This window comes from Typopeltis vanoorti, chromosome 4 (genome assembly GCF_054136105.1).
Source record: "Typopeltis vanoorti isolate ZY-2024b chromosome 4, IOZ_Tvanoo_1.0, whole genome shotgun sequence".
Taxonomy (NCBI): domain Eukaryota; kingdom Metazoa; phylum Arthropoda; class Arachnida; order Uropygi; family Thelyphonidae; genus Typopeltis; species Typopeltis vanoorti.
Window position 1 is genome coordinate 164,667,267 of NC_143552.1, and position 27,864 is coordinate 164,695,130.

The following is a 27,864-nucleotide window of genomic DNA, read 5'->3' on the forward strand; positions in this document are numbered from 1 at the left end:
TCTCTTATAGGAGGTATAAGAGAGAATGCATTATCTGCATTCTCTCTTATACCTCCTAGATTATAACAGCCACCAACTATATAATTTCATCCTGTTGGCCTCTATCTTACTCCAGATAGTATCAAATTGACTGCCCTCTGCATCCCTATCCTCCAGATGTATTTCTACTTTTTCCTGGCTTCAGTTCAACTATGATTAACAAAACCCCCTCCCTAAATCTGTTCCCTCTGTCCTCTCTGAAAATACTGCATGTCTTGCATTCTATCCGTGTATTATTCTCAGTCAACCAAGCTCCACTGATGCATATAACTTTGGGCCAAGTTGAGCTAATGCCAAAAATGCTAATGCCATTCTTATTTTGATTACTTCTGACATTATTATATATAAACTGCAATATCCCTTCCATCCTACAACCTCCTTTACACCTTGTGTTGATTAGCCCATTAACGTTAAGAACCTGTGGAGCAACATTCTCTAGGAAGCAAGAGACTAAGGATCCAAGAGTTGTGATCAGAAAGGATAACTTTTAGATAAGGTTCAGAAAGGAAGGCTGTATAGCAATAGTATTTTTCATGTTGTTTGAAGTTGTAATATGAAGAACACACTGGCACTTGAATAGATAAATTGTGTTCATTTGATGCTGTATATATTTGTAAATTAACGATTTTTATTTGGATTAAAAAGTGTTTGAAGACAATCTCTTAACAGGTTTAGAGATGTAATGGAATGTTAAGGTTAACAGAGAGGTAAGGTTACATATGAGATACCCTGGGATACGAACCTGTGTGCAAGGTTAATTAGGAGTTTAGGTTCAAATTTTTTTATTTTCATTTTGAATTTAAGTTTTAACCATTCAAAGTGTGAGAGAGAAAGTAAAGTAAAAATATACTCTTTCCAAAACACACATAATCTTTGTCCAAAATAGGGCAACTTCTATAAGGAATTTTATGAACTCTAGATAAAATTCCTTATAGCAAGTTGTTTATCTTTTGGAGAAGGTAACAAATAGCTAATTTGGTTGATAGGCTTAAATGTGGATGCAAGATAAAATTTCTTTAATATATTAGAAACCCATTCAGAGGTGCCTACAATATATGGTATAGATATCCTACGGGAAATGTGTAGAAAGGCTTATGTGCTCATCGTACATGTTGACAAATTTTGACAGTGATACATCAGAACACAGAAAGATAAATAATTATTTATTGCTGATATTTCGCTGGTGTTATAACCAGTATCGTCAGAGCACAAATCAGTTTGTCACAGTACGCGAGACTTCAACATCATGGTGTAATAACGGGACTAGTTTGAAGAATTGTAGCAACAACACAGACAAAAGTCCTAATTAGGCACCCTCTATATAAAAAAAAATTTAAAAAAAGAGAGAGAAAGGAGAAAGCAGGTACTAGTTATGTCTTAAGATGACTGTCTCCCAAATCTTAGGCAAATTTACACAGCCATATTTGTTAAGATTCAGAGTATACTTCAAGGCTTCTGTTGCTCTAAGAACAATCTTTCCAACTTGTAAAAGCTTCTGTGCAGTACTTTTGTTTTCTTCCAGTTAATCCTGTGTGCAAGGATATCCAAAGCATGATCTGCTAGGCCCGAGTTGCCATAGCGATAGTGTTGATGTATTTTTTTACGTTCACTGATGCGGATGTCCACAATTCTTCCTGTCTGACCATAGCAAGCTTGATCACATGAGCAGGGTACTTCATCGATTCCTGGATGTGATAAAGGAGAGATGCTGTCTTTGGTTGAACGGATGAGAGTACCCTGCTCATGTGATCAAGCTTGTTATGGTCAGACAGGAAGAACTGTGGACATCTGCATCAGTGAACATAAAAAGATACATCCGGCACTATCGCTATGGCAAGTTCTTTCCTGCACAGAAGCTTTCAAAAATCAGAGAGATTGTTCTTAGAAGCAACAGACGCCTTGAAACATACTCCGAATCTTAACAAATATGGCTGTATAAATTTTCCTAAGATTTGGGAGACAGTCATCTTAAGACATAAATAGTGCCTGCCTGCTTTTTTTTTTTTTTTTTTTTTTTTTTTTTTTTTTTTTTACATAGAGGATGCCTAATTAGGACTTTAGTCTTTGTGTTGTTGCTGCAATTTTTCAAACTAGTCCCATTATTACACCATGTTGTTGTAGTCTTACATACTGTGACAAACTGTTTTGTGCTTTGAAGATGCTGGTTATAACACCACTGAAATATCAGCAATGAGTCAATAAATAATTATTTACTTATCTTTCTGTGATCTGATGTATCACTGTCAAAATTCGTCAACATATCCTATGGGAGTTCTCATCATCATCAAATTCCTGACATATACCTTCAAGGGGTGTAAAGGATATGATAGTACTACATGAAAAATTTACATCATTACTAACTTCCAATCTACAATTTTCCTTCAAATCAGTCTATTACTTGTCAAGACTCCAATATTATCATTATCAGATCTTATATTTCTATTATCTAAGGCACATTATACCGTATCAATCCACCTATATCTTGGTCTTCCTCTGGGTCATTTTCCTGCCAACCTGGCAGAGAACACTTGTTTTGTGAATCTTTCCTTGCCCATTCTGTTTAAGTGACCATACCAACTGAGATTAGCTCTGCTAACACATTCCTGGATGACGACAATGTCAAGTTCTTTCCTAATATCCTCGTTTTTAATCTGATATTGCCATTGATGCCATCTGTTCACGCCTCTAATCTTTCTCAGGACTCTCATATCTGCAGTATCTAGTCTTTGGTCAAGTGTTTTACTTCTGACCAAACTCTCAGATCCATAAGTTAAAACTGGTTTGAACACTGTCTTGTATACAGCTAATTTAGTGTTCTGACTAATTTCTCTCTTATTCCATATGAATTTATTCATTTGACTTCCTACCATACAGCTTTGTGGATTCTGTTGTCTATTTCCATATTTAATCTACCATCCTCACTAAAAATCGTGCCCAAGTAGCTGAAATGTTTTACTTGTTCCACAGGTTCCCTGTTCACAACACAGTTGACATTTTCAACAATTCTACCTATTTTCATTGTCTTTGTCTTTTTATTGCTGACCTTCATACCATATCTATGACAACAGCTATTCAATTTAGTCAGAGAATCTTGAAGACTTGTAGCACATTTATTTAGAAGTATAACATCGTCTGCATAAAGCAAAGAGCTGACATTAACATCTCCAATTTTTATATCATGTTTAATACCACTTTCCTTCATAATGTGATCCATATAGATAATGAATAACAGAGGGGATAATGTACATCCTTGTCTCACACCAGATTTAATATTAAACCATCTTCCTGTACTTCCTTCAATTTTAACTGCTGACTTACAACTCAAATAAAGACTAAGTATTGCTTGATATAATGCCCCATTGACACCATATAACTGTAGCGTATTGAATAGCTCCTCTCCTGGCACCTTGTCACATGCCTTTTTCCAGATCGACAAAACTAAAATACAGATATTTGTTATATTCCCATGCTTTCTCAACTATTTGTCGTAAAGTGAAGATCTGATCCTGACAGGCTCTATTTGGTTTGAATCCAGCTTGTTCTTCACCAAGCTTTTCTTCCACAATTCTTCTCAACCGTTTCTCAAGTATACTTGCATAGATCTTGCAAGGAAAACTCATTAGGGAAATACCTCTGTAATTCTCACATTCAGTTTTATTTCCCTTTTTATATATGGGCACTATTAGAGCTCTACTTGATATGATTTCTTCTTTTCCTTCACTGCCTCTTTAACGTCCAGTGTCTACCATGGAGTCCTGATTTTTCTATCCTTGCAGACAACCTCACCACATGCCTCTCTGACTGAATCAATCAGGGTTTTCTTCAAGGCTGGCTTGCCACTGAATCTCCAAGGTTTGGTTCCTGTTCTCAAAATCTTTCATTTTTTCTTCAATAGTCTTTGTGCATGTTAGTCTACAGTTCACATCTGAGAGCTGCTCAACTTTTATTCGCTTTAAAACTTTCTTACATGTTATTCTTTTCAATATGAAATTCAATTTCATCCTGCTCGAGACTAAATAATGATCACTTCCAATTTCAAATCCGCTGTACACTCTGGTGTCCTGCACAAGGGAGAAAACATCACTATCAACAATAACATAGTCAATGAGACTTTTCTTATTCCTTGCCTCTGCTCTCCATGTGAATTTGTGCACATTTTTATGTTGGAACATGGTGTTAGTAATAACCAGTCCATGTCCTGAGCAGAAATTCAACAGGTATTTGCCATTATTATTAGCTTTGCTCTTTTCTCCAAATTTTCCCAAAATATTTTTGTATGTCTCACAATCATTTCCTACTCTACTATTCAGATCCCCAACAAGGACGAACTTTTCCTTTTTCATTGTGTCAATTGCTTTTTGTAAAGCATCAAAAAATTCCTCCACTTCTACCTTAGTAGACCTTCTGTGGGCCCATAGGCACAAATAAGTCTCATTGTCCAGTTCCTCATTCTGATATTTGCCTAAATCACTCTACTTGACACTGCCTGCCATTCAAGAAGATGAGCCTCGTATTTTGTGTTGAATACTATGGCCACTCCTCCTTTTCCTTGATTGTCATTTCCCGAATATAACATTTTGTATTTATTGCTCAGAATGATCTTACCAGTTTTTGTCTTTTTTTTATTTCAGTCACCTCTATTATGTCGATCTGGTACTTATTTAATTCCTCTGCTAGCTCCATTTCTTTGCCATTCAGGCTTCTTTTGTTGATAGTACCGATCTTTAACTTTGGTGATGTTGAGTTGGGGTGTGTTTTCAGATTTGTTCCAGTAGCTGACTTTTTGCTGTTCGCCCCGGTTTCCTGGCAAAAACAACGGGGGCCTTGTTTAATCGGGCAACACCTCAGCCAGCATGAAATTTTGTCATGTTGTACCATCATAACCAATAAGAATACAATTTGGTCAGCTAAATCCCAAATTGCCAGCCCATCCTCGTTCGTTCAGTATCCAGGTAGATACCCAACAGGGTGCATCATGAGAAGGTAACGATTGGACATTAGGTCAGAAGCCCTGGTCGAGTTCTCTGCATTCCTTTAAAGGCTATGTTGAGGTGTCCTCTCAGTTATACAGCTTTGACCCTTAAGCACCCCTATGGGAGTTCTCTTTTTTTAGAATTAGGAAGAAAGAAGAAATTAGAATTAAGAAATTCTTCTTAATTCTAATTTTAGAATTGGAATTAAGAAGAAGAACTCCCATAGGATATCCTATGGGAGTTCTCTTTTAGAATTAGGAAGTAAAACAGGTGATGATTTTTCCTCCCCCCAATGATTTTCAGATTGTAACCAATTAGAGAGAATCATTTGATGGTAGAAATTTCTTGATTGACAAGATTCAAATGAAGAATAAAATGTGAGCTCTTGATAGTAAGTATTTAATAATAATACCATATTTTTATGAGGGGGTGATGTGCTGATGCTTGATGAATATAATGGTCGGAGAAAGTAGGTTTATAATAGACTGAAGTTGACTACCATCGGTTTCTCTTTTTAAGAGGACATCAAGAAAGGATAATGTTTCATTGAATTCTATTTCTACAGAGAATTTGATTTTGGAGTGTAGATTATTTTTTGTAAGATAACATCAATTCTTCACATGAATAGCAAAAGCATCTATAACAGAACCAAGAAAGGGTTTTTGATTTATGCTGGAAATTTTGACCTGGTCAAAGTTGTATAAAGTGGAGCACCCATTGCAGTTCTTTCAATCTGTGAAATGGACCATTCCAAATGAAATATTCTGAGTTCATAACAAAGCTGAGGATGTCTACAATTTCTGATGGAAATTCAGAAGACAGAATTTTTAAAAGGCATCATTTACAGATACTGGCAAAGAGTAAGGTAATGTGGAAACTGGTCATTAAATCAGAAATTTCTTTTCACTTCTCTAATTCCTGAAATTATTTTTTATTTTATTATTTTTTTTTTAAATAAAAAACTCCAAAGAGTAGGAATGACCAGTAAAGGGAATAAGGCAATTTGAAAAGAGGGCTTGGAAATTTTGTAAGAGGGATTTCCTACTGAGTCAACAATGCACAAGAAAAGAAGAAAGCATACTGAAAGTTCCTAGCTATCAAGTCAGCATATTTTCCAAAAGATTACAAGAAAACATGTAAGATAATTAAGCTGTGTGTAAAAGTAGCTAAACAAGTCATGGGAATACTTGAATAAGAATATAGAAGACAAAGGTGGCACACTGACAGTGCTCTGAATACTGTGAAAGGAAACTAGATGATAAAGGTGATATGAAAACTGAAGACAGATGTCAGGAGTAATTACTTTGAAAGATTATTAAATGAGAAGAGCAGTGACAGAAATACTTCAACAATTTGAGAGTACATATGAGTCCTTGAGGTAGAAAAAGCTATGGCAAAACTGAAATGTAGAAAAGCAGCTTGATGATATTCCATCAGAAATGCACACATATGGAGATTTGTTTTATAGTGGTTATGCTACATATTCACAAGACCTGGTTTGAAGGTAGAATTCTGGATGAGTGAGTAGAGCTTTCATAGTTCCCATCTATAAAAAGGGAAACCAATGCAAGAATTACAGGAATTTCCCTACTGAGTGTTCTAGGTAAGATTTGTTCAAGCATATTTCAGAAGAGGTTCAGAAAAACAGACTTAGCATAGGCCAAATAACAGTTCTCAGGATCAGATTTTCATTCTGAGACAAATAAGTGAGAGTATAACAAGAGAATATAGCAAGGATCACTAGTTTTTCTAGATTCAGAAAAAGAATTGACATGATGCCAAAAGAAAAACTTTTCAAAATGCAACAATTGTAAATGGAACGTTATACATAGCGGCATTGTCAGTATTTAAGTTGCAAGTCAGCAATTAGAATTGAAAGAAGTTCCTGAAGATAATTTAATGAAATCAGGTGTGTGACAAGGATACAGACTATGTTCACTCTTATTCATCATGCATATGAATCGCATTATGAAAGAATGTGGTATTAAACTGGATATCAAACTTAGTTTTTTACATTATGCAGATAACATTATACTCAACAAATTAGTGCAAGTCTCCAGGATTATTTAACTAGATTTAATAACTGCTGACATATTTAGCATGAATATCATAATAAAACAAAAGTATGAAAATGGGTAAGAAATCTGTTGCTCATAAGTTGAAAATATATAACTAAGTATTAAAGAAAAAGATCATTTATGACAAGATAGATAAGTAAAGATGTATGTAAAAGATTTAGAAAAATGTTTGTTTTGGAGTGTATCCTTACAGGGTTTGAGAATTTGACTATTACAGCAGAAGACTGGAAAAGAATCCAATATTTCTCTAACATGAGATAAAACTATTTTCTTCATGTTTAGTATTTTATAAGTATTTTTGAATGTCTTATTTCATCCCTCGAAAATCACACTCTTCTCATCTCCTGTAAGGCACTGGTCTCCTTGAGGCAAATTCAGGCAAAGTTCATAACAGTGAAGGTGAAGGCTGAAGCTATTATCCTAAACTTTTTTTTTTTTCATAACCTTTTCTGTGTATGCATGACTGATGATAGAAGTCATTCAAAACATGATTAATATCCCATATTTTCATCCCTTTCTGTGTTATCTCAATGGTCTTCTCACAGCTGACCAAGTAAACCTGTTCAATGTGGTAATAGGTCACTTAGTTCGATCTGCATAGTCTGTATGTTTGTCAATTGTATATTCTCTGACTGGTTTATCTGTTTTGTATATAAAAAAAACAGATTTTCTAGGAGGTAAAATCTTGCTATCTCCTAATGACTTTATAAGAATTATTTCATCTGTTGGTTAGCTGGTCACATATGGCATTACAGAATTTTACTTTACAGAAACTCGGGTGTTTAATCCTGGGGGTGGGGGGGGGGCAGTACACATGTAATTGACAGTTATAACACAGCCCCATAGCCTTAGTTCTTTGGGTGTAATTCCAAACAGTCACCCCCTTATTAGAGGACGACTATTACAGCAGAATATAAGATGTTTTCAGTTGAAAAAATTTCAAAAAGTCCTTGTAAAGATTTTTTGCATGCCCAGATTTGATTCTAGATCTTTGCAACTAAAAGCATTGTCATTACTGACTCAGTTCTAGAGGCTCTATCATCCCACATATAAAGATTAAGTTAAGATTAACTTAACATGTTTACCATACTTTTGAGTGTTATACATTTTTGGTGTCTTGATAATACCAACTTTGTCTCAGGTAAAATATTCTTATTTTATTAGTGTGTTAAAATTAATTTTGAGGTCTCTTTCAGAGTGAGTCTAAATAACTGTCAGTAAACAACTTCACATTGAATGTGAATCTAGTACTGAATAGTTATAAGGCTATTGAGAGTTTAAATAAAAATTGGCTGTGGAGTTTTCAGTAGTTAAAAATAAAATTTTTGAACTCGGGAAAACACCACAGTAGTTTTAATATTCAAACACATACCTAGTGAAATGATGTATATAAGATTTTATGATATGTATGTTTACAGTAGATTCTTAAAAGTTTTACCCTTCGCCTGAATATGTAGCTAGTATTTAGCTACATATTCAGGCTATAACTGACTTTAATTTCTGCATCCACTATGAAATTCAGATCTATTCTTCCCTTGGAAACAACTTCATATGCCTTCTCATTTTCTTCAGTTTGCCAACGACAATCCAGGTTTTGATTCTTGTTTGCAAATTTTTGTTTTTTCTTTAATTTTTGTATAGTTGAGTCTATAGTTTACCTCTAAAAGCTGAAATAGTATTTTTCCAAACACATTTTCCTTTTCACTATGATATTCATTTTCATTTGCTTAAATCTAAATTATGGGCATTTCCCATTTCAAATTACTGTTGTGCTCTTGTACCCCAAACCCCTTAAAGATATCACTATCAATAATAACAGTCAGTAAGAATTTTTTTTCTTGTGTCTGCTCTCCATGTAAATTTGTGTACATCTGTTCAAAAGGACAGAAATCCAGCAGGTATTGTATGCTCCCAGTTCAGAGAACCGGGTCTGGCAAATATGGCAAGAATAGTCAATTCATGCTGAAGGGGAGAAAGAAATAAAAGATATACGAATTGGTCACCAACACGTGAAATCACATGCTTTATACGTATCATTCCAACTGTTATACAAGCAAAATAGTTACCACTTTAAAAACTACAATGCTCATAAAAGAAAAGTTAATTTTCTGATGTGTAATAATAACTCATCCCACAAGAAGGATTAATTATCCTATTATTGGAATGAATTCTCCTTTTGACATGCACAGAAGTGTCAAAGGGTCTCGAATCTGTGGGCATACAGTACTTACAGTAATTATAAACTCTGCTTTTTTTTTTTCCCAAAACTTTCCCAATACATTTTTATATGTCAGATATTCATTTCCTGCTCTGCCATTTAGATATCCTTGACTTTTCCTTTTGTGTGTCAGATGCCTTGTTTAATGACTTGAAAAATTCCTCCACTTCTTCCCTGGTACAGGACCACAGGCACAAGTTTAAATGCCCAGTTCCCCATTTTGAAATTTGTCTACATAGCTACTCAACAGTGTCTGCCATTTGAATAGATTATCTTCATGTTTAGCATTGAATACTATAGCTATCACTTCCTTACTCTGATCATAAATGCCTGCATATAAATCTGATGGTATTTAGCAAGATCATGCCTGTTTAGTCTTTGTCTCAGTAACACAAATTACATTTGTGTGTACTTCTTTACTGTTGACACTTCTTATGATGGTACCCATTTTCAATTCTGCTAATGCTGAATTTTTGCTGTTTCCTAGTTACCCGGATGAAAACTGCAAGGGCCTTGTTTAACCAGATGACATCCTAACCAGCTTGTCATTTCATTGTGCATACTATCTACTCTTTTCTGATTTAAACCAATAGAGAAAGCAGTTTTGTCAGCAAAGTCACGAATTCTCAATCCAGCCTCGTGGCATCAACATTGTGAAGGTCTTCAGGTGATACATAATTTTTAATTCCCAAAGTAAGACTACCCTCTTTACTGGCAGACTAAAATGGCTTGTAAAAGTTTCATGCTTGGTCGATCGAGTTTCTGGCTTATACAAACTTTTAGTCCAGTTGTAGTACTCATGTGATGTAAGTTTACAACCTTTTGTGAGTAGGAAAGATGAACATCAAAAACCAACCAGCTGTGCTTTTTCCCAAGGGTTTTTTACTGACTTGATATGCAGTCATGTATTGACAAATTGATAATTGCCATATTTATTCCAATCTTTAATTCAAGCAGTTATTTTTGTAGCCAAACAAACTGTGATAGCAAAATCAAGCCTTATGTTTAAAGTATTATGGAAAAACTGAAGTACATTAATTATGCATGCTCATTATTATTCTTAGGTATCATACAATTAATTTAGGAAAGAATATTAGATTTATCATGGATGTTATAATATTAAGGAGAAAGGGGGAAACTGGGGGGGGGGGGTCAACTTAAGCAGTGAGTACACAATTATTCCAAAATTCAACTAAACTGAAGATATTACCTTGCGTGTTTACATACATCTGTTGGGCTTCTATACAAGTTCAAAAAAAATTAATTATCCTCTAGTTGTACATAGATTAAAATCTGGTATTCTCTTGTTATGCTTCTTTGTTTTAAAGCTGTAAGAATAGCAAAAATAAACTAATTAGAATAATTTAATACTAAAGAAGCAAAGAAAAATGCACAATTTTCACCTTGCCACAGCATTACAAAAATATTTTAAAAAAATAATAATGTGAGTATAACTACACTATCTACCAATAATTGTCCAGACACTTCAGCAATTTACTATTCATGCCAGCAAGCGAATCCTAATATCAGGTATGACCACCTTAGGCTTTGATCACCCCCCTGCAATCTTTAAGAGAGGCTTTCCACCAATGTGCAACAGACATCAGATGGAATTTGTCTCCATTCCTCCAAAGCAGCACTGAGCTCAGCGACAGACCAAGGATGTGCTGCTCTGGACCTCAATCGCTGCTCCAATTTGTCTCACAAGTGTTCGATGCGGTTCAGATCAGGACTCTGAAAAGGCCAGAGCAGTCATTAATACCGTACATATCATTCCATAATAGTTGCAGCTTTGTGGCATGAGACATTGTCTTGATAGTAACACGAGTCCATTCCATAAAAACTCCACAGTGTAGGCAGCACCTGATTATCCAGGAATATCAAGGTACTGATTTGTCCATGGTTCCATGATGGCAGCTCAGTACCAAACCAGCTGAATGCACCCCACACCATTACTCCTCCACCACCAAACATCACTGTGAGTACAACGGCATTCACCAGGCTGCCTCCACACCATGGCATCAGACTGGAAACAGGTGAACCTTGATTCATCACTCCAGAGTACAATTTTCCACTGGTTAATTGTCCAGTTCCCAGGTTCTTCGCACCAGGGCAGACGAGCCACCTTGTTCATTGTTGTGATGTTTGGCTTGTGTGTGTTGCTGTTCATCCACGGAAACCCAGTAAATGGAGTTCTTTTCGTACTATGGAACTCATCACAGATGGTTTATGCCAAATGCAGCAGTTTTTGCATGCCACCCATTTTAACACCTTCCTGTCCCTGTCAGTCATTTTAGGTGCCCGCCTTTAGGGTTTTCCTGCACTAATGATGCCAGAACATCTCCATTTGTTGATTACATTGCCAACAGTGGATTGTGGATGCTGCAGTTGAGGGGCAATGGCACATGGACATGCCACCAATGTGACAGCCCACATTGACACCTCTCTCGAAGTCACCGAGTTCACATTATTCCATACTACTTGTTTCTGATTTAAGCCAATACAGAAAGGCAGTTTTCCCTACTGTCTACACTGGTTTTTATGGTATTAACAAACCTAGAATGTTCCATAACTTCAAATAACAGGGGTGTCTGGACAATTATGCTAGTGTAGGAGCAGGCAGTAGAGAAATGTAGAAGTGGGTGCGACCTTGTCCACCACCCAAATCAATGCAAAAATTCAGATAATTGAATGAATTTTTTTCAAACAGCTGACAGTGAATCTCGTTTTCCTAAACAACAACATTACTAAAGACAAATGATTTCGAGACCAAAAAAAAGAGTGACATTTAAACTTGTATTGTTATACATATTACAAGTTTAATAGCTTTAATAGATATGCTCTACAGGGTATATCTGCTGAAGAGAGTTTTCCTGGTTTGAATAAATTTGGCTGTAAAATAACTATATGAGAAAGAATACTTATTTTATTAGAGGGCAAGGGAGTGAGAAAGTCAAGAGAATGGGGGAGAGAGTGGAAGAGAGGAAATTGCAGAAAGACAAGAGTGTGGAAACAAGATGAGAGGGAGGAGGAGGGGAGAGAGAGAGATTGGAAGTCATAAGAATAAGGGGTGCAGGGGGGGGGGGGGTGAATGAATCTATTCAGAGTGTCACGTATGAAGATTTGTAGATTCGGGATGTGCAGAGCAGAATGCCAGAGGAATGCTTGCCTGGTGGAAACGTATGTGGTAATCACAATGAAGAACTGTGTGTGTGTGGGGGGGGGGGAGATAACAGCAATGGTTGGGATGAATGACCTGAGAGGTAGCATGAATCGTGTAGCAGAAGATTTGGGGTTCATTTTAGAGTCCAGCAAGGAAAGGTGGTGAACATGTTGCCCTGGTATGATAATGCAGAGTGGAAGAAAAGAACAGTCATGACAAATGAAATAATAGCAAGAATGTGCAGGAAAAGGTATCTAGAATGTGGATGTACATTTGAAGGTAGAAGGAAGCTGAATGCAAGAGATGCACAGGTGGAATGTTACATGGATGGCCTCATAGGGATAGTGGCTTGAGATATGACAATGTACACTATATTAGAGAACAGGTGGAGTTTGAGAGGAGTAATAATTGCTATAAGAATGCAGATAATACACTGGTTTTTCTGTATACAAATGCCTGGAGCATTAGGAATAACGGGAATAAGTTTGTGGCATTGATTGACTCAGTCTCTCCAAAAGTTTGTTGGTATCAGTAAAACTTGGTTAACTGAGAAGAACATTCTAACAAGGATAAAAATTGAAGGATACAGCAGCATAAGGAAAAGTTTGGATTTTTATTTGATTTTTTTTATGATGCAAAGAATCAAATGTCATACTGCACCAGGACACAGGTTACAGCAGTACATATGGTAAGTGGCTAGGACAATCACAAACATCCATGCCCTTATTGGAATTTGAACCTACTGCCACTCAGTTGGAGAGCAGACATGCTCTCCAACTGAGAGCATGTCTCAGTTGGAGACATGCTCTCCAACTAACCACTCAGCCAACCAGGCCAGTGATGCGGAATGTAAACGTGGTAAGAATGTTACTCATGATAAGAGATGAATTGTATGCTCTCAGTGTAGAGAACCCAGTGGAAATATCACTAACGGCTTTTAAAGTAGATGGATGATTATAGATCAAGATATTTAGTAAGATGTTGCTACAGACAAGGAAATACAGATGGCAATAAGCAGGAAATGTTTAAACAAATTAGTTTGGCAAGTATAAAGCGGGTGATCATTATGGGGATTTCAACTGTTGTAATATCAACTAGGCAGAGGAGACAACATGAAGCAATAAAGGAACTGAATTTTTGGATTTCTTAAGGGACAACTGTATTAGGTAGCATGTGGTGGAGGGAACATAACGATCAAGAGTTCTGAATTCGGTCATAGCATCAGAGGATCTTGACTGAGATGACATACTTCCCCCCTTACTGGCGAGATTAACCATGTAGTCCTGACTTGGAATATAAACAGGCATGAGGAAGTATCAAAACAGAAAGAAGTTATTTGAAATAATATGGCAGGTGACTATCATAGACTTAGAAACTAGTTTGCAGCAGTACAATGGATGAAAGAATTTAAAGGAAGAGTTGTTGTTCGCATGGGAAATACTTAAGAAAAAAATTGACAGCAATGAGAGATTGTATACCTCGAGTGAAGATAAAGCAATTTGGATTCAAATGGAATAAAAGGGAAAATGCAGAAGAAAAAGAGATTATGGAAGGCATATAAAGAGAGGCAGAGAGCAGTTGCATGAGCAATATATAGCTCAGGCTCAGAAAGTAATCAATATTGTAAGGAGAAAAAAATTAGAATATGAGAGGAGACTGGCACTACAATCCAAGAAGAATCCCAAGAAGTTTTTTGTTATGTAGTGAGTAGGAAGAAAAATGATAGTGGGCAAATTATCTCGCAGGATGGAGATGGGGTGACTAAAGCAGATGACATAGCTGTTTAATGATCATTTTATTAGGGAGTTCCATAGAGTAACAAGAGCAGTGGATGAAAATAAGGCATACTCTGTCGTTTTTTTTGGATTTTTCCAAGACATTTGACAGGGTGCCACATGACAAGTTGATTTTTAAGTTGCATCACATGGGTTTGACTATCAGGGTTAGTGCAATTGGATTGGTGATTGGCTCTCTGATAGATATCAGAGTTGTATATTGGGGAGCAGTATCAGGAAGTAGGAAAGTTGCAAGTGGAGTTCCACAGGGTTCAGTCCTGAAACCATTGCTGTTCATTCTTTGTCAATGATACTATGATGCAGATGAGGGTTATTATAATAGTGCTGTTGTTTTAGCTCTTCAAGAGGATTTGAATAAATTGGAAGGGTGGAAAAGATTTTTCCACCCTTCCAGCTGGGAATGTCAGTTTAATGCAACTAAATGTAAGGTTTTAAAATTTGGGATCCACAGAAGAAGTGCTTCATACTCACTTCATACAGTTATACTGGAAGAGGAGGAAAAAGGAATCTTGCGCTGATTGTAGACAGAATTAAAGTTCTGATGACATATTGCAAAGGTTGAAGATATCTCAGAATTGCAGCAAAGTTGATACGAGAGATAGAAGTGTATGCTAGTCCCATTGAATAAAGCATTGATCAGACCACATCTGGATTTCTGTGCTCAGATCTGGTCACCTGGATTTGAAAGGGATGAAGTAACCTTCAAGAGAGTGCAGAGACTGAAAACAAAAATGATTATTATTATCCTAAAATCCCATGAAGTCAAAGACTCATCTAGGAGGTCCTTTTGTCATACACACAGCTGATAATATTGCACTTTAAACACACTCAAATTCTCTGCAGATACCAACCACTCAGGCAAGGCATTCTAATCATTCACAATTCTGTATACAAACAAACCTACTTCTTACACACTCGTTATACAGCTTCCAGGGATGACCGCTGGTTCTCCCCCGTTTTCTGTAAAAACCTCTTCAACATTGATCTTATAACAACTCCTTTACTAATTTGTAGGTCTCTCATATCACCTCTCCTCCTCCTATTCACTAGACTATGTAAATTGCATTTTCCAAACCTTTCCTTATATTTGATATTCCAGATATCAGAAACTACCTTAGTTGCCTCTGGACACTTTCCAACATCTCATCCTTTTGAAAACCTGTTGACCAAATCTGTGCACAATAATCTATGTGTGGCCTAATCAGAGCCTTATACAACAGAACAAGAATATCCTTAATTCTACAAGTCAGTGTCTTCTGCATCATTCCCAGAATTCTTTGTGTTGTTCTCACAATTTTGGCAATGTGTCCCCTAAATTTCAGATCCTTATCCACTATCACCCCCATGATCTCTTATTCCTCCACCTCCAACAATATATCCCCACCAAGCATAACTTCTACATCCCATCTTTGTTTTCTAAATTTTTAAAACCTTACATTTTCCAACATTTAACTTGCATCCCCATTTCCATACCCATTTATTCAAGTCTTGTTGTAAGGCCACAAGATCTTCTCTACTCTTCATGGCTCATCCCAGCTTTGCATCATCTGCAAACAACTGAATATCCCCATCCAAATCTTTGCCAATATCATTAACATACAAGTTTAACAGCAATGGCCCTAAAACAGACCCCCGAGTCACACCACTAGTGACTTTCCTCTTCCTGGATATTGCTCCCCCATACACAACTTGCTGATACCTATTGGATAGCTAGTCTCTGATCCAATGCACTAATCTAATATACAAACCTATCCACTCTAGTTTGATTATCAACTTAATCATGTGGTGATCTATCAAGTCTTTCCAAAATCTAAGGCTACTACTATGTATCCCTCTCCTCTTTCACCTTATTGTAATAAGTAAGTAGATTACTAAAACATGACCTCCCTTTAGCAAATCCATGCTGTCCATCAAAGATAATACCACTGTAGTCAATCCACTTCTGGATCACAGTTATCACGAGCTTCTCCAACAACTTAAACAACACCTGACATACAGATTAGGCCTATAATCTGATGCTCGAGTTCTATCACCTCCCTTATGAAGCAAACAATCTTGCCCTACTTCCACTCCAATGGAACTTGATGCAAGATTCATATTAAAAAAATATGTCAAGGCAGATGTCAACTCCCTGGCACATTCATTCAGAATACATGGTGATATATTATCAAGTCCCACAGCCTTATTAACATCAAGTTTGCTCAATTCCCCATACACCTCTTGCTCACTTACAGTCAGTCTCTTCTCCCATCATCAACTACTCTCAATCTCTCCGTGATGTCACATTCACAAGAATGAAGGACCTTTATGAACTGCTCATTAAATATCTTCATTATATCTTCTGCAGCAGTTGTTCTTGTACCATTTTCTCCAATCAATGTCATCTTTCCATAATCTTTTTTTTTACCAAGTCAGCCTCCTTGCCTTGTTTTTGTAATTCTCATGGAATTGGTTATTACCACTTCTCTTATGCTGCCCCATAATACCTTTTTCCTCTGTATTGCATGCTTGATCTTCATCTATTTCAGACCTACCTTATTTAACTTCTGACCCTTGGAATACATTTAGACTGCTTCTACAAGAAAGAACATCCCTCCAAGCTGCATTGATTTCTTTTCCAGCAAACTCCTCATTCCATGCTACACCTGCAAGCTGTCTCCTGAGCTCTTCATAATCACCAGCCTTGTAGTCCCACATATCCTTTTCTCACGTAGGTCCTTACACTGTTGGCAACCAACTATGAGGATAATTGACATCTCATTTATAATTATATCCTCTGATGAAATGATCAAATCCAAGACCCTCAAATCATCTTGTGACCCCTGTTACATACTGCTTCAAAACCACTGGCACTATTTCCCTCTTTTTCTATCATTAATAGCATGCCCCCCACCCTTTTTATTCTTTCTATCTACACAAAACACATCATACCCTTCATCTCTATTCCTGTCAGGATGTCATCCACATCCAACCATGTCTCACATATTCCAATTCTTGGGTGAACAGACTTAATTAATGCAACCATTTCATTCACCTAATGATGTCAGGACTGTTACAACGTTGATTATGAGGATAGACTGACGCCATGCGGAAGGCAAAGTTTGATGGATAGAAGGCAAGGGGAGGGTTATGACAGACATTTCAGCTGTTGAATGGTTATTATCATATTAATGCAGATCTTTTCAAATGATAGAATGAGGGAAAGGAACAAGGACAAGAGGCCATGCTTAGAAGTTGCAAAAGGAGGTAGCGAGATTAAAATGCAAGTTTTCCAAGTAGAATGGGAGGAGCATGGAATATTGACAGAGAGGATGGTGAAAGTGCAGACTGTGGATGATTTTAAATGGGGGTTTGATAGACTGTGTTCACTAGTATTGCCTTCCCACTACGAGTCTATGGGAGTCAGGAAAATAATAATTTGAAGTATGTTCTCATTCACTTATGCACTGTGTCTTTTGTTATTAACCTTGAAATGCCTTACTATAGACAAAATATTAGAATTAAAGTAAAGCATTTAATTTTTTTTTTTTATATATATATATAAAATGTACTGTAAATATCAGTTCACTTGGAAACCCAAGACTACAAATTCAAATTTCCTTTACTATCTTACTTTACTTTCCTTACCAGTAGATTATACGGGAATTGTGGTGAATGAAGAGGAGGTGAGTAGTCTATTGCATAACCTCAATGTCAATACATCTGTGGGATTGGATGGTATACCAGCTCGTGTAGTACAAGAAGCAGCTAAAGAATTGTCAGTACCCTTGACCATTTTGTTTAATTTGAGTCTCGGGTCTGGGTTAGTCCCGAGCGGATGGAAGGAGGGGAAAATAGTTCCACTGCATAAAGGTGGTTCCAAGACTGCTGTTGTAAATTACCGACCAATTAGCATATCAGGAATCATTGTCAAGGTCTTAGAGAAATTAGTCAAGAAAATAATACAGGATTGGATAGATGAAAATGGGATATTGTATGGGGGACGACATGGTTTTGTGAAGGGTAAATCATGCCTCAGTAACTTGCTCACGTTTTATAACACAGTGACGGCTGAACTGGATAGGGGTAGTGGGTTTACAGTGATATTACTGGACCTTGCCAAGGCCTTTGATAGGATACCACATGGAACCCTAATCAGTAAACTGGAGCAGATGGGGATGGATATAGGTTTGGTGAGATGGATAGGAGGGTGGTTGAAGGAGAGATACCAGAGAGTGGTTTATTCAGGAGTGGAGTCAAAAAGACATCTTGTGGCTAGTGGAGTGCCGCAAGGCTCTGTTCTTGGACCACTGCTTTTCAATTTGTTCATCAATGATATTGGAAAGGATTTGAGAGGAAGTGTTCACTTGTTTGCTGATGATGCAAAGTTGGGTAGAGCAATTGTGAGTGCACAGGATGTCAAAATTTTACAGGATGATTTGGATAGTTTGGAGGACTGGGCTAGGAAAAATGGATGTCAGTTTAATGTGGCAAAGTGTAAGGTTATGCGCTTTGGGGTGAAAAGAATAGCAGCAGTATATCGCATTGGTGGAACCGTACTCCAGGAGATTGATGAGGCCAGGGATTTGGGAGTGCTGGTGGATAGGGAGTTGAAGTTTAGAGGGCACATTGCAAAAGTGACTAAAACAGCTCACCAAATCACTTGGGTTCTGAAAAATACTTTAACATGCAGAGACAAACAAGTTGTTGTTCCTCTGTATCGAGCCTTGATAAGACCCCATCTGGACTTCTGTGCCCAGTTATGGGCACCAGGGTTTCTTCGTGATGGGGAGGAAGTGGAGAGGGTCCAGAGACGAGTGATCAAGATGATAGGTCTGTGGAATGAACCTTATGAGAATAGGTGGAAGATTTGTGGGTTGCAGAAATTGGACGATAGGCGAAGGAGGGGTGATATGATTGAGACATTCAAATTACTGAAGGGTTTTTATAAGATTGATCCAGAAGATATTTTTGAAAATATGACTGGTGGTGGGAGGACTAGGGGCCATGCATGGAAGCTGGGCAAGAGCATGGTTGACAAGGGTGTTAGAGCTAGGTTTTTTACTTGGAGAGTGGTGAATGAGTGGAATAAGCTTCCAGAGTCTGTTGCGGGTGCTACGACCGTGAATGAGTTCAAGGCAAGATATGATAGATACTGTGTGAATGTTGAATAGTTGTTCCAGACATGATGTTAGGGCCTCCCTCGATGAGTCTGTTGACTCCTTGGAGTTTCCTGGAAACAAAAATAATAATAAAAAAATAATCTTTATCTAGTTTATGTAAATCTTGTGTCAACTAACAACTGTTTTCCAAGACTTTCCATAACCTATATGAACACTGTAGCAAGATCCCTTAGGGATTATTTTGAAAGTAAGAAAAAAGAAAAATATTTTTCTCCATATTTTGGTTTCATTAAAAATTCAGTTTCTCTTTACTTTTTGACAGTGTGTGTGTGTGTGTGTATATTAGTATAAATTTTCTCCAAGGCTATACATTAATATCAAAATAATGATCAAAATTCTGATATAGATTTATAGCAAAAATCTAAACATTATTCCAGAGAACAGTTCATTTTCCAGTCTCTTATGAGACCAATATGAATAAAGTTAAAAAAAAAATAAAATAAAATAAAAATCCATTCTTTCTTGATGCTTAAAAAACCTCAAGGAATAATGCATTCAGTGCACTGATCATTCAGAATCTCCATTCTTTTGTAGTTTATCATCATTAATTTGTACATAAATGATATAGGAAATGACTTGAAGGGAGATATTCAGTTATTGTTGCTGATGATGCAAAGTTTGGTAGTGCAATAAAAATTCAAGCTAATGTTGAGAGTTTGCAAGATGATTTAAATAAGCTGGCAAAATGGTCAAAAGATAATGGATATCAGTTCAATGTGGAAAAAGTGTAAAGTCATGCATTTTAGAATTAAAAGATTACTAGCTGTATACCACATTGATGGAATGGTATGCCAAGAGATGAGGCTAGGGGACTTGGGTGTGTTGGTGGATAGGGAGTTTAAATTCAGAAGGCACATTGCTATGGTGTCCAAGATAGTACATAGGATTACTTGGTTATTGAAGAACACACTAACATCCAGAGATAAAGAGGTTATTATTCTTCTTTATAAGGCATTGATACTTCCACATCTGAATTACTGTGCTCAAGTCTGGTTGCCTGGATTCCTTGAAGATGAAGTTTGGAGAGGGTTCAGAGGAGAGTGACTAAATTGGCGAGTGGTGTAAAAAATGTCCCCTACATTGATAGATTGAGAGTTTGTGGATTACAGAGATTGGTTGATAGATGGAGAAGTGGGGATATGATAGAAGTATTTAAATTACTAAAAGGTTTCTATAAGATTGATGCAAGGGAAATATTTCAGCTGTGTGACAGTGATGGAAGAACAAGAGGTCATCCCTAGAAATTAAGGAAGAGTGTGGTTAACAAGGGTGTGAGAACTAGATTTTTTGCTTGGAGAGTGGTGAATGAATGGAATGCCTGATTCAGTTGTGAGTGCTTCGTCTGTTAATGAATTCAAGAAGAGGTATGATAGATATTGTTTTGATAGTTTGGTTCTCCCACACCGAGTGTTCTGACTCCATGGAGTTAGAAGGCCCATATTATACCCATATAATAATAACCTTTCTTACCTTTAAACATCTCAAATTTGACATCCCCTCAGGGAGGAGGTTGAAGGATATTATTATAGTACTACATGAAAAAAAGTTACATCATTACTAACTTCCAACTGACAATTTTCCTTCAAAATTAACCTGTTATCTGTCAACATTCCAATATTAACAGATTTTATATTCTTCTCTTCCACTCTTCTAAAGTACTTTATACTGTATCAATTTACCTAGATCTAGATTTTGGTCTTCCTCTGCATTCTTTTCCTGCCAACCTGGAAACAAATTGTTAATCTTTCCTCTCATATTCTGTTTAAGTGGCCATACAACCTCAGATCAGCTTTACTAACACATTTCTGAATGCTAACAATGTCAAGTTCTTTCCTAATATCCTCATATTAATATGATACTCTCATTGACACCATCTGTTCAGCCCTATAATATTTCTGAGGACTCTCATATATGTGGTCTCCAGTCTTAGTTCAAGAGTTATTTCTAACCCAGATTTCAGATCCATAAGTTAAAATTGGTTTGCACACTGTCTTCTGTACAGATAGTATACAGTGAGGATTGAGGTTCTTGGATTTAATCAGAGGATGTCATAAATGAGGTGTGAAATCTCCCTCCAGTTGGTGAGAGTGACCATGAAGTAATTGCCTGGGTGGTTCCAGCAATGTGAGGACTTCTATAAAGAAATGGCATATGTGGAATTATAAGGCTTGTGATTATGAAAAGCTCACGAGACAGCTTGCAGCTGTAGCATGGAATGAGGAGGTAGGTGGAAAGGAGATCAATGCAACTTGGGTGCTATTTAAGAACTATATAATATAAGCAATGTCTCTAAATTATTCCAAAAATCACAAGGTTAAATAGGATGGTGTGAAACAGATGGATGAAGAGATTAAACATGCAATGCAGAGAAAGAAGGCATTATGGAGGTAACATAAGATTAGTAGTAATCAATTTCATAACAAGTACAATGAACAGGCAAGAAAGGCGACTCAGTTGGTAAGCGTAGCAAAATTGCTTCTCATATTGCAGTTTTTTGCTTCATTAAAAAAATAAGTTCTCTCGATATGTAGCCAGAAAAAAAAAAAAAAAAAAAGAATGATTATGGTCAGATGACATTGATTGGAAAAAATGGTATAAGGGAAACTGCTGCAGAGGATATAGTTGAGATATTTAATGAGTGGTTTCATAAAGGTCTTTCATCCTTATGAATGTGACATCATGGAGAGTGAGAGCAATGAATGAGGAAGAGAGACTGAATGAGCAAGCAAGAAGTATATGAAAATCATTTCTTTCAAAGTTACACGATGATCAGCATTCATTATTAAAAAAAATTACAGAAACTAACATGTTATAGTAAAACTTCAGTTCAAGATAAACCAAAATAATCACTCAACTTTGATCTTCTCATCAAGGTCATCTGCGGCACACACATAAATATACAGAAACAAGCTATGTTACAATCTACAGAGTAATGTCGCACAAATTTGAAATGTTAACACTACTGGCCTGACCTCTGGTGAAAAACTTCACCACATCAAAAGCTAGAGTTCTGTTTGTTACAAATCATTATGGGATATACTAAACTAGAGAGAAATGGTGCTGCATAATTGCTTACAGATAAATTAGAACAAAACAGCACAGATGGTGACTAATAAAGGTTGAAATTATTGTTTAGAGTCAAAGGAGGATTCACTGGAAAAGTGGAAAGAACTTTCGTGGGCTGGATGTGTGCAACTAAAATTCTTGGAATTTTTATGCCACCATTTTTAATACCAAACCTTCATGGAGTCAAAAGACTCATCACAGGAAGCAAACAGTGTTACACACAAAGCCCATCAAACTGTGCTTTAAATTCATTCAGTATATCTACATTCAACTGCAATGTCAGGCAAAGCATTCCACTCACCAACCACTCTTGCAACCGAAAGAATCTAGCCTCATGCCAATCCTCACACCCTCCTTATATAGTATGGCACAAAAACTGAATAACTACAACACAATATATGTTATGGAGAGGAGGTTACAGGGTTGACACTGGGGAGTTCTTTCGCTTGGTTGAACAGCGGGGAGGAGTGATGACAAGAGACCATCCCTGGAAGTTACGAAAGGAAACTGTGAGCAAGAGGGTGAAGAGTGGTTTCTTTCCATGGAGGGTGGTTGAACCGTGGAATGCACTGCCTGATGGAGTGGTGAGAGCAAGCACGGTCAACGAGTTTAAGGAGTGGTATGATAGACTGTGTTTCTTAGGGGGGAACCTCCCCTGGATGAGTCTTGACAGACTTTATGTTCTTAGGAAGTACCTCCCACGATGAGTCTTTTGACTCTATGGAGGCCTGAATGATGATAATAATAATAAATATATATATATATATATATATATATATATATGCTTACACATGATATGTACATCCACAACTATCAGTGGAATCTTGGTCAAACAGTAGATTACATGTTCGAAATGGGCACCTAGTCATTCAAGACTGGTTTCATAGCAAAAGTGAAGGTTCTCTGTCATCTTGGAGAACAAGATATTGGGACATCTGCTGAACATATTGTGATAATTTTATCCCTTAGTTCATCAAGGTTTAAAGGCAGGTCATAGTGGAATACCCATTCCTTCAACATACCGCAAACTAATGCATCAAGTGATGTGACATCAGGAGAATGTCAAGGGTATGGGTTTTGAGTTTCACCGTCTGTGAAACCTCAAAATAAGCATCATGATGAAATGTTCTGATAAACAGGCTCTAGAACCACGTGATGTATGACAAGTTGCTGGGAATACCTGGGAACGAAATGGAATGTTTTTTGTATCCTGGGGGAACAGAACCAACACATTCTATGTAGCATTCACTATTCAAGGTCATGGTTAACACCACCCTCTTCAACGAAGCAGGGTCCAATTATGCCATGGCCAGAAACCGCACGCTATACAGTGACCTTCTCACTGTGAAGAGGTTTCTCTTGAAGAAATTCAGGTCTCGAGAAACCAAGAAACCTGTAGGTTCCATCTAAGCAGTCCTGTAAACCTGTAGGTTTATAGGACCGCTTAGATGAAAATATGCTTTGCCTGAGAACCAGCCATTATGGAGGAAGGACAGATCTTAATTCGCTCTTGGTACGTCAGAACATCTCGATTAAAGCAATGATGACACTATTGCTTGGGGCACGCTTATGAAAATGATGAAACAAACTGCTCACAAACATGTTGTAGGCTTGGGCCATTTGGTCAACTAACTCCATATGAATGAAAATAATGCTTAACAATAAACATCTTTTCTTCCAATATCAACACCACTGCTACAGCTAATAATGGCATACACTGTACATGTTCTTCTATTGTTGTTGAACAGCATATCGCACAGCACGTGTACTGAAGGGAGTGTTGAAGTTCTGTTTTTTGCACCATATCATACAACTTTGTTATGTCCCTTTGTTTTACCTCCTTCCCCATTGTACAAAAAATTTCTTCCACATTAACCTGGTAACAATCCTTTGCCAACTTAAATGTCTCAATCACATCCCCCTCTCTTCCTCCTATTCACAAAGCTTTGCAAACTACATTCCCTCAATATGTCCTCACATTCCATCCCAAAGACCAGTTACAATCTTAATCAGTCTTCTCTGGACCCTTTCCAACATATTCTCATCACCAAGACTAAATCTGTGCACAATAATCCATATGGTTTAATCAAGGTCTTATTATAATGAAACAAGAACCTCTTAATTTCTACAAGTTAAGGTACTCTGCATCATGGCTATAATCTGATGTGACATTTTCATAACTTGTGCAAAGTGACCTCAACTTCAGATCCTTGTCCTCCCACCACTCCAAAGGTCTCTTATATCCTCAATTTACTCCAAAATTTGCCAAGTGTATACTTTGTATTTTGTTGCCTACCAAATTTCAGAACCTTACACTTGGCTTCTTATTTGAATAACTTTCACCAACTTTCATTCCTTCAGTCTGTTTGATATTTGTTAACTCATAGTCTAACAAAATAACACACTTCCTCTTGTCTCCCGTTCAGTCTCTCCACAAACACATCCATCAAATTTCGCCACATGTTGCACTCACAACACAACCATTTTCGACAAATCCACATCCTTAATGACATTTGATTTTTGTGCCACTCACAGCTCATCTAGACCTAGTGTATAATAAATTTAGTTTAATACTTGATCCAAGCGTAAGCAAACAAAAAGTTTGCACCTGAAGTATCTTCAGGACAGACAACTTGTAGTAAAGGTGGACTAAGCTCTCATCACTTGTTTAAGTAGCTTCCATAATGCAAAGCAAATCTCCTTACGGACATGTATAATACTATGCATTAAGGGAAGGGCCACTACCCAGACCGGTTTCGACCTTCGTTGAGGTCTCGTCAGTGGGAACCAGACCCAGAGGTGGTGATACTAAGGTGGAAGTAATTGAGAAGTTATATTTACCTATACAAGTTGCCAAAAGGTGTCTCGCCTTATTATTAAATTACTCTGGATAAGAGAAAGATGTTGGAAGTTTTTTCCCTCACTTGGTTAGACTATAATAAATTTAGTTTAATCCTTTATCCAAGTATAAGCAAACAAAGTTTGCACCTGAAGTATCTTCAGGACTGAGGCAACTCGTGGTAAAGGTGGATAAAGAATTAAACTAAATTTATTATATTCTTTATCCACCTTTACCACGAGTTGCCTCAGTCCTGAAGATACTTCAGGCGCAAACTTTGTTTGCTTATGCTTGGATAAAAGGATTAAACTAAATTTATTATAGTCTAACCAAGTGGGGAATAAACTGCCAACATCTTTTTCTAATCCAGAGTAATTTAATAATAAGGTGAGACACCTTTTGGTATAGGTAAATATGACTTCTTAATTACTTCCACCTTAGTATCACCACCTTTGTGTCTGGCTCCCACTGATGAGACCTCAATAAAGGTCGAAACCGGTCTGGGCAGTGGCCCTTCTCTTAATGCATAGCATTACACATGTCTGCAAGGAGATGTGCTTTATGGGAGATACTAAGACCAGTGATGAGATCTTAGTCCACCTTTACCATGAGTTGCCTCAGTCCTGAAGATACTTCAGGTGCAAACTTTGTTTGCTTACTTGGATAAAAGATTAAACTAAATTTATTATAGTTTAACCAAGTGGGAAAAAACTTCCAACATAGACCTAACGTGTACTGCCATTGTGTTCCGTTCAAGGCGAGATTCAAATATTCAATAAAAAAAACAAAACAAGTCAGTAACAAATCCACAAAGCCAATGATCACTGCCATTGTGTTCTGTTCAAGGCGAGATTCAAAAATTCAATAAAAAAAAAACAAGTCAGTAATAAATCCACAAAGCCAATGATCACACAGACACACTAAGTCAGCAAAAAAAAAAAAAAAAAAAAAACAATAATATATTAAAATGAAAGCAATATTGCCAATTATTACACAAAATAGCACATCTTTTCTGGAGTTCTTTACCAACATTTACTAACAAATAATAATGATATTGTTTACATTAGGATGGGTTGATTCATAGACTTCCTTGAATTTGAGTTTGTATTCAAAATAAACTAGCTGTCCGCGCAGTTAGCCTAGTGGCTATGTGTTTCGCAACCATATGCCTGGAGAAGGAGTGTCCTAGGTTCGATTCCCGTCGACGACGTGAGGAGCTTAAGGATTTTTCTCAGCCATAGCCAAGTTAGCCGGTCTTGGGCGTGGACAGCAGGATTTTTATCCCCCAGTTTATCTGGGGTTTTTCATCCCGTTCACGAGGCAAACCTGCCCCGTAAACACATGCTGCTACAGTCAAAAATACATTTACCCCTCAGCGGCAGGCCAGCTGGGGGTTGTACTAACAAACGTCATATCTACGTAACACGCGGACCCTGCAATGGAAGCAGGAAAAACGCACAGAGGAAGGAAGAAGATTCAAAATAAACTAGCTAAAAATGTAAATGTAATTTATATTCAGATCAGGTTTTTGTATGATGTAAGGAACAGATACCTTCCAATCAAACTGGTGTAGCCACAATTTCAGCCCTTACTGGTCTTGTTCCAATATATCTGTGAGTAATTATGTGAGAGGACATTGCTCTCAGCTTAATATTAATTATTTTCAACCAGAATTCAGGACCAAGGTGGCCTGGTTGACTGAATGGTTAGCACACCCACGTTACAACTAACAGGTCCCAGGTTCGAATCCCACTACGGCCATGGATGTTTACAAATGTCTTTAAGTTGGGAGAGACGAATTTCACATCCAACAAGAGAATGCTTCCCCACTTATTGGAGGCCCAAAGTGGCCTAAAAAAGTTCCATGTTTGATCTCTAACGTAGGGTTTCCAGATTAAAAAAAAATAATTACAAAAAAAAAAAAAAATTATACACACGTGTGTGCATATGTGTAATCTTACAGATTCATGTGTGAATCTTGCAGACTTGTACTGGATTTATTTAGAAGTATAACATCATCTGCATAAAGCAAAGATTATTAGCTCCAATTTTTATATCAAGTTCAATACTACTTTCCTTCATAATGTGATCCATATAGATGATGAATAACAGCGAAGATAATGTACTTTGTGTCACACCTGATTAACATAAAACTACCTTCCTGCAACTCTAATTCCAACTGCTGATTTATACCTCAAATATAGACCAAGTGTTGCTTAATATAATATTTCATTTGATTCCTATAACTGGAGCATTATGAACAGCTTTCCTCATGGTACCTAGTCATATGCCTTTTTGAAATCTACAAAACTTAAATACAGATCCTTGTTATACTCAAATAATTTTCAACTATTTGTCTTAAAGTGAATATCTGATACTGATAACCTCTATTTGGCCTGAATCTGGCTTTTTCTTCACCAAGCTCCCCTTCCACAATTTTCTTGCCTATTTCTCAAGTAGAGATGCAAAATCTTGCCAAGAACATTCAATAGAGAAATAGATGGGATTATGAGAGCTCTGCTCCATTCAT

The 27,864-nt window shown here is 37.0% G+C and overlaps 1 protein-coding gene across 3 annotated transcripts in view; it reads right to left on the reverse strand.

The window, feature by feature from the left end:
• Ypel (Yippee-like) overlaps positions 1–27,864 on the reverse strand; it is a 349,317-nt gene that overhangs the window by 217,204 nt on the left and 104,249 nt on the right. For all 3 annotated transcript variants that reach the window (XM_090392078.1, XM_090392077.1, XM_090392076.1), the window contains exon 2: positions 10,519–10,636. The gene's annotated coding sequence lies outside the window, so the exon portion shown is untranslated. The remainder of the gene's footprint in view (positions 1–10,518; positions 10,637–27,864) is intronic.